Source organism: Mustelus asterias, chromosome 18 (genome assembly GCF_964213995.1).
Source record: "Mustelus asterias chromosome 18, sMusAst1.hap1.1, whole genome shotgun sequence".
Lineage (NCBI taxonomy): Eukaryota > Metazoa > Chordata > Chondrichthyes > Carcharhiniformes > Triakidae > Mustelus > Mustelus asterias.
The window spans coordinates 80,188,284-80,199,358 of NC_135818.1; the positions used below are offsets into that span (position 1 = coordinate 80,188,284).

Sequence of the window (11,075 nt, forward strand, 5' to 3'; positions counted from 1 at the left end):
AAGCTAGGTGCATGTCGCATGAATCATTCGGGAAAAGTTGCAATAAATTTGTCTGGACATCTATTAAGCTTTGTTTGTATTCAGTATTCATTTTAACCGATCCTTTTAGTCTAATTGGGCTGTCTGACTGTGTGTCTTGCTTTCATTACCCTCTGTCTCATCAAGCACTTTCTTGTTCCCGGAGCCCGCAATCAACCTGCAGTATTGATTAAAAAATGAGCAGGTTTGTCTCACCGCCGGGTGGACGCGGCCCTTCATGTAACTTATTTCTCTGGGCGGAGGGGGGGAGCTTTAATCAGCACAGTCACGTTCTGTCGTCCCGCGCTCCAACATTAGAGAATATCACCTCCCGCAAATTGAATCTCATGTTCCGAGCAGGGAGTGTGGTCTCTCCGCAGGGACTCAGGCTCGCTGGCTCTGCAAGATGTGATCTCGAGGGCAGCTCCTCTGTGCTCTACTAACAGAGATACTCGCGTGCTCAATTCATTATCTGCCAGATAATTAGCCATTTTAGCGTTCGGAGAGAGACTGAACGCACAGTCTTTTCATCTCTGGGCTCGATCCAGCACAGATGGAGATGACTGGGAGAAGGAGGGGGGGAGGAAACAAAGCTTTCTTTCCTTTGTGGAAAGACATTATCGGTCTGTTGCCCTGATGTGAGATGCAGCTGGTGGTCACCAGTACTCAAGGGGACTTGAATCTGCTCTGTGGCAACGGAGCGCTGTCAATGCGGAGAGATATGATTTTGATTTGATTTATTATTGTCACATGTATTAACATACAGTGAAAAGTATTGTTCCTTGCGCTCTATACAGACAAAACATAAATTTCAGCCATGCCAGTGATACCATACCCCAAGAATTAATTTATAATGTTTCCTGTTTTGTCCAAAGGATGAGATCCCTGACAATGAATAGTTGTGCAATAGTTGACCAAAATTAAATCCTGGAGTGAAACTTCTGATTTTGGATTTTGATTCGATTTATTATTGTCACATGTATTGGGATACAGTGAAAAGTATTGTTTCTTGCGCGCTATACAGACAAAGCATACCGTCCATAGAGAAGGAAAGGAGAGGGTGCAGAATGTAGTGTTACAGTCATAGCTAGGGTGTAGAGAAAGATCCACTTAATGCGAGGTAGGTCCATTCAAAAGTCTGACAGCAGCAGTGTAGAAGCTATTCTTGAGTCGGTTGGTACGTGACCTCAGGCTTTTGTATCTTTTTCCCAAAGGAAGAAAGTGGAAGAGAGAATGTCCGGGATGCGTGGGGTCCTTAATTATGCTGGCTGCTTTGCCGAGGCAGCGGGAAGTGTGGACAGAGTCAATGGATGGGAGGCTGGTTTGCGTGATGGATTGGGCTACATTCACGACTTTTTGTAGTTCCTTGTGGTCTTGGGCAGAGCAGGAACCATACCAAGCTGTGATACAACCAGAAAGAATGCTTTCTATGGTGCATCTGTAGAAGTTGGTGAGAGTCGGAGCTGACATGCCAAATTTCCTTAGTCTTCTGAGAAAGACCCACATATCGGGGTCCAGTCGGGCAGGCTGCGTGAAGGCTGAACATGGGAGGCAGACTGAAGCTCTACACTGTCTTCTTCACAGCAGAAAACCAGAGGCTGCCCTACCTGTCTGGAGGAAGCTGTGCTGGGCACGTCCAATCTTTAATAGTCCTCCTTGGTGATTTATCATTGTATGCTAATAGTCAGGTGAAGGCTGCAATAAGGTGGTGGAATGACTTCAATCAGGCCATTGAGGTTGGCCTATTGGAATATGAACTCCCTGATTAAGGATCTGCTGTGTGCATTGGTGGTTCAGTTGGAGAATTCTTGCCTGCCACGCTGGAGGCCCGGGTTTGATTCCCAGCCAATACAAAGCTCCTTCTTTTGTATGTCAGGATGGCCGAGCGGTTTAAGGCGCTGTGCTAAGGTCACTGTCTCCTCTGGAGGCGTGGGTTCAAATCTTAAGTGCTTGCTTAGACAGCACATATACTAAAATTGGAACAATACAGAGAAGATGAGCATGGCCCCTGTGCAAGGGTGACACGCAAATTTGTGAAGTGTTCCACAACAAAAGATGTCCCTGATCAAGGATCCAATTGATGGGCCAATCAGGGAGTCTTTGCTTTGTATTTAACCGGAAGCATCAGTTCCTCTGATACCCCCGGAGATAGACTGCTAACTGCTAACACTCGGTGTACTGCTGTTAGAGTTTATAAATAAAGGGATTTTGGTGAAGGGACTTCTGCCTCTGCTAAGGTTAGCCTTGACTGAAAAAAGGATTCTCTCCTTTCCCTCTCTATGTGCGATATGTATAGTGTGCAAGAAACAAAACTTTTCACTGTATATTAATACATGTGACAAAGACTGTGTCCATAGAGTTTCACTTTGGTTTGGCTCCCACCCCTAGGTTCCCTCCCGTGTCCAACCTCCACCCACCCTGACACCCTCCCTCCCCCACGCCACCTTCACCTTTCACCTGCCTCCCATGTTTAGCCTTCACACAGCCTGCCCGACTGGACCCCGATATGGGTCAAGCTTCTACTCACCTCAAAGTTGTGGCAAAGAAGAAGCTCGCCCTGTGTACATCACCTGTATACAGCGGTAAAAGTTCTAATTTCTCACTGATAGGGAACTTCATTCCAGCGAGTTGGCCTTTTAATGAGTGCGCGTGACACACTAATGCAACAGGACTTCCCGGTATAGTTTGTGGGGAAGTTACCTACCTTTAATCCGCCTCTGAAGTCCCGAGAACTTAATTCCTAAAGTTCATTCTGCCATTGGGAAGCTGATATGGCCTCCGGTCAAACTAAGCTCCCCTGCCCGTCCCTTGCTGCTGGGGGGGGGGGGGGGACTGGAAGATTCCGCCTATGGTGTCTGTGCCCCTTCAGAATGTGGGTCAGTGAAGTAAGACAGACACCGGAGAATATTTTCCGTTCAGTTTTTGATCACAACAAATGGAAAATATGGGTAAATTGCAAATTTGCTGCAGAGGTTAATGATGCAATAACATTCGTCCCATTAACTGCAGGAGGCTGAGAGACAAGTAACAGACACCACTTCCAACGCTCAGTCATGTTGGAGTTGCTTTTAAGGATCTTATGCAGACAATGTTTGCAATCCAGATCCCAGTAGGAATGGACCCATTCACTGAATTGTCCCTAGTCTGGCTTTAAAATGGGAAGCCATAAATTGCCAATGAGGGCAACAAATACCAATACAGTCAGGTGCTTAACTGAGTTTGGGAAAGAGAATCATGGAACCACAAACTTTTGGCTGAGATCAACCCCAAGATGGCGCAATGCCACATCTTGTCAGCTTGGATCTTGTATGTCTTTCTTATGGGGACCTTCAATTGGATAAAAATGGGTTAAAGGGATCTGGGGAACAGGTGGGGAGGTGGATTTGAGACCAGGGAAAGATCAGCCATGATCTGATTGAATGGTGGGGCCGGCTGGAAGGGCTGAACTGCCTGCTTCTGCTCCTAATTCCTATGTACCTATGATTCAATTGGATTTTGAATTTGGCTTTTGGAGCGAGTAAGGAATGGATTTGGGTTTGCCCGGTCCACTCTGAGCATTGGCTTTGAAACTTTAAAGAAAGAAATCATTTAGACCATTTCTCCGGTGCTGAAACATCCTTGGGGTTACCATTGACCAGAAATTCAACTGGACTCACCACATAAACACAGTGGCTACAAGAGCAGGTCAGAGAATAGGAATACTGCAGTGAGTAACTCACCTCCTGACTCCCCAAAGCCTATCCACCATCTACAAGGCACAAGTCAGGAGTGTGATGGAATACTCCCCACTTGCCTGGATGGGTGCAGCTCCAACAACACTCAAGAAGCTTGACACCATCCAGGACAAAGCAGCCCATTTGATTGACACCACATCTACAAACATCCACTCCCTTCACCACCGACGCTCAGTAGCAGCAGTGTGTACTATCTACAAGATGCACTGCAGCAATTCACCAAAGATCCTTAGACAGCACCTTCCAAACCCACGACCACTTCCATCTAGAAGGACAAGGGCAGCAGATAAATGGGAACACCACCACCTGCAAGTTCCCCTCCAAGTCACTCCCCATCCTGACTTGGAAATATATCGCCGTTCCTTCGCAGTCACTGGGTCAAAATCCTGGAATTCCCTCCCTAACGGCATTGTGGGTCAACCCACAGCACATAGACAGCAGTGATTCAAGAAGGCAGCTCACCACCACCTTCTCAAGGGCAACTAGCGATGGGAAATAAATGCTGGCCAGCCAGCGACGCCCATGTCTCACGAATGAATAAAAAAGATGACTCTTCCACCTTAATCCTGGTTTCCTGTATCCTTTCCACATTCCTTTTTGAGCAATGTCATAGTTTCTTCCCCAAAAACTCGTAGTCAAGCACTCGAACTTTCCGTTGAAAAGGATTCTTTTAAATTAACTCCTTCCTGCATCCATCCATCCACGATCCACCCCCTCCCCCTCCACCCACCCACCTCCACTTAATGAAAAGCTCCATTCGGTTCCGAGTGGAGAAAGCTACAAAGCAGCCACCAGGCTGACACTCAGCTGGCCACATCTTCTGACTCCCAGGGCAAACACTCCTGGGCGGCACGGTGGCACAGTGGTTAGCACTGCTGCTTCACAGCTCCAGGGACCTGGGTTCGATTCCTGGCTTGGGTCACTGTCTGTGTGGAATTTGCACATTCTCCTCGTGTCTGCGTGGGTTTCCTCTGGGTGCTCCGGTTTCCTCCCACAGGCCAAAGATGTGCAGGTTAGGTTGATTGACCATGCTAAAATTGCCCCTTAGTGTCCTGGGATGCGTAGATTAGAGGGATTAGTGGGTAAAATATGTAGGGATATGGGGGTAGGGCCTGGATGATGCAGACTCGATGGGCCGAATGGCCTCTTTCTGTACTGTAGGATTTCTATGATTTCTTGGTGCGTTTGTGATTTCTTTAAAAAAAAGCAACCCCCCCCCTTCCCCAAAAGGGGTCCGAGGAACAACTTCTTCCAAAAATGGATGTAATTGGAGCCTGCGCTAATGGGACTTGCCGCATGAAATGATCAGTAATGCGTTGCCATTGGATACCAAGGCTGTGGCATCATCAGAATTCCACTCGTGGGATATCTCTCTCACTGTTAGCTACTCGAAGCTACTTTGTGGTTGATCAAAAAATCCTTCCCACAGTTTAGATCACTGACTGAATATAAAAGTAACACTTGCAATTATAGAACGCTTTAATGCATCAATACATCTCAAAGTACTTCCCTTATTAGATTAGATGAAGTGCAGTAACTGTTGAGGAGGCAGACTTGAGGCGATTCGAATATAGCTAGGCTAAAATGAGCCCCTGTTATCCAACAATCATTTGACCCTCCCCCCAAGCGCATCGTTCATCAGAACAACAGATACAACGCTGACCAGATCGGGGGCTGGAATTCGCAACTCGCACCTTTTGGCAGTGACGTGTTGGGGACAAGGGTAAGATGCCAGCTGAGGCTCAGCAGGTTCCATTCTGCCTCTGAATCAGCAGCTCTTGTGGGTTGAGTTCCCACTCCAAAGGCTTGAGCCAAAAATCTATTCTGTTACTCCAGTGCAGTACTGGGGGAGTGCTGCACTGTCAGAGGTGCCTCTTTTGAATGAGATTTTAAACCGAGACTCTGTTGGCCTTCGCAGATGGCTGTGGAAAATGGATGTGTTATCTCACATCTTGGTATGGCACCTGCTCTATCCTGGACCACAGGTAACTACAAAGGGTCGTGAATGAAGCCCAGTCCACCACACAAACCAGCCGCCCACCCATTGACCCTGTCTACAGTTCCCGCTGCCTCGGAAAAGCAGCCAGCATAATTAAGAACCCCACGCACCCCGGACATTCTCTCTTTCACCTTCTTCCGTCGGGAAAAAGATACAAAAGTCTGAGGTCACGTACCAACTGACTCAAGAACAGCTTCTTCCCTGCTGCTGTCAGACTTTTGAATGGACCTACCTCGCGTTAAGTTGATCTTTCTCTACACCCTAGCTATGACTGTAACACTACATTCTGCACTCTCTCCTTTCCTTCTCTATGAATGGTATAATTTGTCTGTATAGCGCGCAAGAAACAATACTTTTCACTGTATGCTAATACATGTGACAATAATAAATCAAATCAAATCAAACGCTCATCGTCACTATAAATGTATTATCTGGTCATTTAACTCATTGCTATTTGGGGAACTTGATGTGAGCAAATTCGCCTCCCAATGTTTCCTACATTACAACAGTGACTGAAATTCAAAAATACCCCATTGGTTGTAAAGCATTGTTCGATGTCTTGACTCTGTGAAAGGCTCTGTATAAATCATAGAATAAGACCATGCAAAAGTTTCTGCTTACTCTCTGAACGAGCTATTCAATTAGTCCCCACTGCCATGTTCTATCCCCCAAAATTTTACCTTTCCCTGTCACCAATCACATTTAATCTGTGTCCTCTGGACCAACCCTTCTGTCACTGGAAACAATCTTTCCTTATTAACTATCAAAACTCTTCATGATTTTGAACAGATCTCCCCATAAACTTCTGCGCTCAAAAGATAGCAATCCCAGCTTCTCCAGATGTCCCACGTAACCAAAGTCCCTGACCACTGGAACCATTCTAAATACAGCTGGACGGCACGGTGGCACAGTGGTTAGCACTGCTGCCTCACAGCGCCAGGGACCCGGGTTCGATTCCCGGCTCGGGTCACTGTCTGTGTGGAGTTTGCACATTCTCCCCATGTCTGCATGGGTTTCCTCTGGGTGCTCCAGTTTCCTCCCACACTCCAAAGGTGTACAGGTTAGGTGGTTTGGCCATGATAAATTGCCCCTTAGTGTTCTGACGCGTTTGGTTAGATATCTCAGGATAGCCAAGGTAAATGTATGGGGCTACGGGGATAGGGTGGGGGAAAGGGCCAGTGTAAGATACTCTGACAGAGAGAATCGGTGCAGACTCGATGGGCCAAGTGGCCTCCTTCTGCATTGTAGAGATTCTATAAATGCAGCAGAAGAACATGACTCTAGACTGAGGATCCAGAACCTTCAATTAGAGAGCAGAGTGGAAGACTGAGTGGAATCTGGAGACCTAAGTCAATCTTCATGAAGTGCAGATGGAACTCGATCAAGGGGCGGTCACTCTCATTTTGTCTCCTGGGTTCAGTCTTCTGTTTGGACCAAAGGTCAGGAGCTGAGTGGCCCTGGCAGAACCCAAACCCAAGCACCAGTGAGCGGGACATTGCTGAGTAAGTGAAGGAGGTGCTGGGCTGTGACTGCGACATTCTGTTAGAGCAGTGGATTGGTGTGCGGAATGTGGTTGGGAGGGGCTGCTGCTTACAGAAGCTTGACACCGAACCGACACTTGGTTCTGCCACCAAGCACAACTGGAGAAAAGATACATTTTTGTTGCCTTCATTTCTCTTTACTGCAGATAAATATGAAAACTACTCAGTCAGAAATGAGCAAATCCTATTCATTTCCTATTCATTGGTGAGGAAACTACCTCAACAATATTGACTTTGTGTAACTCAGGCCGCCGCCGCCTGTCACTTGAAGATGGATGTTCTCAAGTACTTTGTGGGCAGGCTTTGTCCCTCACCTCACCCTCCGCAGCAGATCATCCGAAAGGACAACGGGGGTCTCAGCTGCATGGGGAAGGTCCAGTAGTGGCCGGCTCTAAACTAGTCAAAGACATGATCGTGAGGGCGTACAATGGTTCACTGCCATTGGTTAGCCTTCTGTGAGAGTGACTATCCATTTATTCAGTCACATCTGTGCATCCATTAAACATCTGGGAAATCAATTGCAAGAAACTGTCAATTTTACCTTGTCCGCTACAATGTATAATATGTTATATCTTCCTGTCTGCAGAGCTTAGTTCCTCTTCTTCATGTTTTTGTCACACTTTGTTGGTCAACTTTGCTCCATTGTTTACAATGGGATTTGTGCATATGTAAATTTGTCACGCTGTAATGATAGACTGCTACCAATGGTGGCACTATAGCTCAGTCTGTGCTCCACAGAAACTCCTACCAGCTCCATACTTCTGCTTCCCACTTTAAAGTTTATTTATTAGTGTCACAAGTAAGCTTACATAAAGTTTTTTAAAGTTTATTTATTAGTCACAAGTAAGGCTTACATCAACACTGCAATGAAGTTACTGTGAAATTCCCCTATTCGCCACACTCGGGCCCCTGTTCGGGTCAATGCACCTAACCAGCACATCTTTCAGAATGTGGGAGGAAACCGGAGCACCCGGAGGAAACCCACTCGGACATGGAGAGAACGTGCAAACTCCACACAGACAGTGACCCAAGCCGGGAATCGAACCTGGGTCCCTGGCGCTGTGAGGCAGCAGTGCTAACCACTGTGCCACTGTGTCACCCCATTGACGTTAACACTGTAATGAAGTTACTGTGAAAAGCCCCTAGTCGCCACACTCCTGCGCCTGTACGGGTACACTGAGGGAGAATTTAGCACGGCCAATCCACCTAACCAGCACGTCTTTTGGACTGTGGGAGGAAACCGGAGCACCCGGAGGAAACTCACGCAGACGCGGGGAGAATGTGTAAACTCCACACGGACAGTGACCCAAGCCGGGAATCGAACCCGGGTCCTTGGTGCTGTGAGACAGCAGTGCTAACCACTGTGCCACTATTACTACCCGCTTTTGCAGTTTCATGTAAATATTGATATGAAAATATGTGAAGCATATAAAAAATAGGGACCTATGCCGTTGCAATGCAATGTCCCAACCTCTCTCAAACCACCGAAGAGGGACATTGCACTCAGTGTGACATGCACAGGAGACTGACCAGTAAATGAAAGACTTGCATTTATGTAGTGCCTTAACATCTTCCAAACCACATCACAGCTAATCCAAATACGTTTTGAGGTGTTAGAAATGTAACAGCTAATTTTTAGAAAGTCACATCTGACAAACAGCGATGTTTGTCCCCATGATCTGTTTGGAGTCCAGCATCCACAGTATTTTGTTTTTAGGATGTGTTTTGGGTGTTGGTTGAGGGATGAATGTTGGCCGGGACATCAGGCAGAACTGACCTGCTCTTAAAATGTCTCGCATATCCTCTGCACCATGTGTGATAAAAGTTGCATCCTTGGTTTAATGTCTCAACTGAAGATGGCATCTCCAATAGTGCGGCACTCCCTCAATGCTGTATCGCTGCATCAGCCAGAAGTATGTGGGACTCGAATCCGCAAGAACCACAGCTGGCACCTTCGAATCATAGAATGCCTAAAATTCAAAAGGAGGCCATTTGGCTCATCGTGTCTGCACCCACTCTCCTCAGGAGCATCTTACCCAAGCCCTATTCCCATAACTCTGTGTAACTACCCCACTACTCCCTCTAACCTATACATCTTGGGACACTAAGGGACAATTTAGCATGGCCAATCCACCTAACCTGCACATATTTGGACTGTGAGAGGAAACCGGAGCACCCGGAGGAAACCCACGCAGGCGTGGGGAGAATGTGCAGACTCCGCACAGACAGTGACCCGACATCTTGCGTAGCATCCAGTTAAAAACTCAGCGGTTACGGTGAGAGATATCCCTGCCGCCAGTGACGTGACGGCTGTCGGGTTTTGGGGCCAGGCCTCTTGGCTCCAAGGACAATATGAGATGAGCAGGGGGCAGACTTGCCACGTGCTCTCAGGAAGCTGGCCGCTCTGGGGAATGGTGAGCGGAGCGTGGAAGATTGATCTTTCTTCAGCTGAGGAAAGATCGCGCTGTCTCACTCGGCATGAGACGGCACGGCTGTGGAGGGGGAGCTGACCGGGGCGTGCTTCTTCTGTTACAAAAAGACAAGGAACTCGAGTGTGTCAGCCAGGCAAGGCTGCTTGTGTATTCATGCTCGGCCGCAGGAAATCAATAACTGCCCGACAGCATCCTCGTTGCTGCTTGTATAATCATTGTGTGTTTGCATTTTATATTCATTCACTGCTCCCTTCACAAGGAGGTCTATAGACTGAGAGAAAACTTCTATATTGACCGAGCAGTGGCTGACTGCTTCCATCCAGTGCCAACAAATCTCTCACCAAGTCGCCAGTTTGCTCTCAGTAAATCAGCACTCCCTCTTGTTTAAGGGTGCAATACTCTGTGTCAGTCTTCACACCCTCCTCCTGGTGTCCACTTCCCCCAGTAATGGAGAGCGGCCTTTGAACAGGATCTGATGGAAAGCTTTTCGAAAGGGAGATCTCTTACCCGCACCACAGAGGATCTGACTGAACCGTCCAGGTTGACTGGCTGGGTGGCAAGAAGTGGGGGGGGTGGGTGCAGTTGACTGGCCGGGGCATTGATCGGGGGAAGGAGGGCAATCGGTTAGGGCTGCAATTGGGGAGGGGGCGGCACGGTGGCACAGTGGTTAGCACCGATGCCTCACAGCGCCAAGGACCCGGGTTCGATTCCCGGCTTGGGTCACTCTATGTGTGGAGTCTGCACGTTCTCCCCGTGTCTGCCTGGGTTTCCTCCAGATGCTCCAGTTTCCTTCCACACTCCAAAGAAGTGCAGATTACGTGGATTGGCCGTGCTAAATTGCCCCTAAGTGTCAGGGAGACTGGCTAGGTTAAATGCATGGCATTATGGGGATAGGACCTGGGTGGGATTGTGGTCGGTGCAGACTTGATGGGCCGAATGGCCTCCTTCTGCACTGTAGGATTCTATGATTGTATGATTCTATGATTGGCCAGAGCCATGATCAGGGGGGGTGGGGGGAACAATCGACCAGGGTGGAGATTGGGGTGGGGTGGGGGGGGTGGGGGGTGATGTCTGTGGGGGTGCGGCTGACAGTCTCTCAGTGTGTACACTGTATGTACAGTATACTGGGAGATCGGGGACCCTGCGCAATGGCACCCCTTGAGCTCAGCAGCCAGCATCACAGGCGTGCTGGGACTCCATCTCTACCTGCTGGCAAGATTCACATTATAGCCTCTGTATTGCATAGAGTGCTGTAAATGTCCGTGACTTAACCTGGCTGTAGGAAACAGTGAGAAAACCTCCCGTTCTCTCACCCCTTTCACATTTAGAATTTGTTTGAGAGAATTCTGCC

At 48.0% G+C, this 11,075-nt stretch overlaps 1 non-coding gene across 1 annotated transcript; it reads left to right on the plus strand.

Annotated features, from left to right (window-relative positions):
- Nucleotides 1–1,964: 1,964 nt before the first annotated feature.
- On the plus strand, nucleotides 1,965–2,071 carry LOC144507389 (U6 spliceosomal RNA). Its single transcript, XR_013500085.1, has one exon. It is a non-coding gene; the product is annotated as a U6 spliceosomal RNA (small nuclear RNA).
- The last annotated feature ends 9,004 nt before the right edge of the window (nucleotides 2,072–11,075 follow it).